Genomic DNA, 3557 nt, shown 5'->3' with positions numbered 1-3557 from the left:
CTAATCACTACACCTCTTGATTTAGCTTCAGCCTTCATTTGGTCTTTACTCTTGATAATTCTGCAGAAATTCCTCATCACACCTCGATCAACGCACATGATCAACTCAAAAATCAACCCTCCGAATGAATCTGCTGCCTACCTGCATCAGGTGTGTGCTAAAGTAAAATGACACAGCACAAAATGTTCGTAACTATCCATCCAATCAACGTACAAACCAAAAAAATTACTCACCCATGGAATAGGAAACGTGCACGCAATCTAATCACCAAAAAATGAACAACCCTTTCACATATCATAAACAATATATGCCATAAACAATACATGCCATAAATATAATGTTAAAGCCAAGATACAAGACAAGGAAGGCATCCCACCAGACCAACAGGGGCTCATTTTCACTGGTAAACAGCTTGAGGTTTGCCGTAGTTTGGCTGACTATAACATTCAGAAGGAGTCCACACTCCACTTGGTGTTGAGGCTTCGTGGTGGCATGTAGATTTTTGTCAAAACCCTTACTGGGAAGAAAATAACCTTGAAGGTGACAGCTCCGACACCATTGATAATGTTAAAGCTAAAATTCAAGACAAGAAGGGAATCCAACCAGACCAGCAGAGGCTGATCTTCGCTGGCAAACAGCTTGAAGACGGTCAAACATTAGCAAACTATAACATTCAGAAGGAGTCAACTCTACACTTGGTGCTGAGGTTGAGGGGACGCATGCAGATTTTTGTGAAGACTCTGACTGGAAAAACCATCACTTCATCTTGGAAAATCTTATGACTGGGATGTATAAGAATGATGATATATTCATTTTAGTTCTGATGTTGATCAACCCTTTCACATATCATGAACAATACATGTATTATTTTGTTAACGCATATGCAAAAAATTGACCGGCAATACTATCTTATACTTACACTAAACATTTATTATCGCAAAATGATATGTACTCTACATAAGACAGTTTAAAGTGTAGCATATGGCTGAACAAACCTATCCGCCCATAAAACTAACCAAATTAAAAGCATGTCCTTGTTACGAACAACGTATCTAGTACTAAAACACACCTTACCGGACTACTTGAACTCACTTATTTCTTTACTCTCTTTGCCCTTCCCCTCGTGTATGGAGTCTGAGTAGGTGGTGCAGGATGTCGAACACGAGTCGATCGTCGCCTGTTTGTGCTGCCCACATTACCTTCTTTTTCTGGTACGGTGACCTGTGCCGGCAACTCTGTAGCGGTGCCTATATAAAAAATTATAGAATTTTAGTGAAACAGTTATGTGTGAAGGAGGCCACATAGTCGTGGAATAAGATGGACTCGTTTAAAATAGGTACGTACCGTCCACCTCCGTGACGTCATGGGTCGATGGGGGTTCCTCGTTGTCGTCGCTGGGAAGCGTGGAAAATGTCTCTCCTGGGTCTAGTTGAAAGCAAATTGGGTGAAATGGACGAACACAATCTATGAATTATCATTTGCGTGATGGGAAAGTGATTGGTAATAGAACCCAAATCACAGAAGTTGACAAAAATTACGCACGTACCGTTGACCTCCTACATTTCACCCTCTTTTGCATGGTCGTCGTCATGTGGGCTCTGTTCGTCGTTGCCTTCCCTGTCTAGTTGGAAAACAAAGAAAAAATTATTGAAGGAGTGAAATTGAATACATTTGCATATCACGAGATGAGATGACATCAAATACAAAAATTACGCACGTATCGTTCACCTCCTGCATTCCACCCTCCTCTGCATGGTCGTCGTCATGTGAGCTCCGTTCATCGCTGCCTTCCCCGTCTAGTTGGAAAACAAAGAAAAAATTATTGAAAGAGTGAAATTGAATACATTTGCATATCACGAGATGAGATGACATCAAATACAAATATGTGTTACACATAACTAACCGACATACCATTCATCTCCAAGTTTTTGGCAGGTGAAGGACGGTCACAGTCATCTGGGCACAGGTCCATGTTTCCTCCATCTACATCTAAGTAATTTGGTAATTAAAAAAATAAATTTGTAAGCGAATGCATAGGAAAAATTGCACAGCTCTGTAGCTATGTTGTAAGTGGAAGTTGCAGTACAACAAACTCATACCTTCGTGGGGGTCATCCCAAATGTTTGGCTCATTCACGACGTGAGCTACAGTGGAAGTGGAGGTGCCACTGGACGGGGGCACCAAGGTAGATATGAAAATCCTGAGTCTGGCAAACTCCTTGGTCACGTGCTGAATGATTTCAAGCTTCACGGTCCGCAACCTCATCTCGATGAGGATGCGCTAGTCCAGCAACATGCCCTCCACATCTTCCCTAGTCACAGTTGGTCAACCACGCGTACCCTGAAGCCCAGATGTGGACGGGGCACCCATTGGAGTAGGTAATGCACCCGACTGCCGTCCTGAGGCATCATCGTCGTCCTCGATGCACCAACACCGATCTTGCTGGAGGTGTCCCGACTGCTGTCTCCACTCTCATCAGCCTTAGACCCATCGTCGTCGTTGCCCTTCGGTGTCCGACGGTTATCGCTCGTGGATGTCTCATTGTCCTCGACCCGTGCACTGGACTCGTCGTTATGGCCGTTACCCGCAGCACTATCGTTATGTCCCCCACTGGCCGGTGCCACCTCATGGAACTGTGGCCCGACAACACTCCTAGCGAGGTCATCCAAATATTATACCTGACGATCGAGAAACGGCACCAAGCTGGCGATGTATGAGAGATCACGCTCAGCCTCCGTGGGACACAGTGTGGCGTGCACATGCAGCTGTAGAAATAGGGGAGAACGGGTAGTTAAAATATATTGCATAGTATTCCCAAAAAAACAAAATAATTGAAAGGAAAATTAAAAATGTCCACGACCTGTACGTCTCTGAAGAGCGCATCGTACGTACGCTGCTGCGGTTGTTTGGTAGAGGTCCAGCACAGAAGTCGGGGCAATCGTTCACCCACCCACTGACCGAAGCGTTCGTCGAGTTTGGGCATGGCCTCATATGCCCAAATTTGTCCGGACAGAAAGAAAAAATTTGTCACGTAAGTATCCATCCAAAGAATGTAGAAAACTGTTCGAATACTTACAAACAAAAAACATAAACGTAATGTTGTTCTTACCTGCATGGCGATCGGAAATCCGTGAATTGTATAACTGATGTCCTTCTCGTTCTTCATCTTTGCATTGCTCATTTTACGTAGCCAAGTACCCCTTTAACAAACGCCTATATCCCACTTTAGCCCAGGGGTAGGAAAAAAATAGCTCCAAGTCGTCGACGAGGGAAAGCGTGTCCTCATCAATGCCAATATTATTGTCCAAGCAGTGATAACTCCTTCCACAATTAGAGCAAGCCCGAGCTTGTATCTATCTGCCCGGGGTGTCGACGTGTGGACGAAGGTCTTTTCCAACTGGGCACATGAAATCTTCTCTAGCGATTTGAAATACTTTTCCTTCAGCCTCCTCTTCTCCAATACTTTTGTATACCGATGGCCCTCCGAAAACGAGCCAGCATGCAGTCCAATGACTGTAGCATACTCTTGCAGTCCAAACTGGGTAAGGTAGCCCTCC

At 44.4% G+C, this 3557-nt stretch overlaps 1 pseudogene; it reads left to right on the top strand.

Annotated features, from left to right (window-relative positions):
• The window catches only part of LOC111383272, a 6164-nt pseudogene extending 5382 nt beyond the window's left edge, over nt 1-782 (top strand).
• The last annotated feature ends 2775 nt before the right edge of the window (nt 783-3557 follow it).

The sequence above is a fragment of the Olea europaea genome, unplaced genomic scaffold, assembly GCF_002742605.1.
Source record: "Olea europaea var. sylvestris unplaced genomic scaffold, O_europaea_v1 scaffold2650, whole genome shotgun sequence".
Classification (NCBI taxonomy): Eukaryota; Viridiplantae; Streptophyta; class Magnoliopsida; order Lamiales; family Oleaceae; genus Olea; species Olea europaea.
The sequence above is the reverse complement of the archived record's forward strand: the minus strand, read 5'-3'. Positions and strand labels throughout refer to the sequence as shown.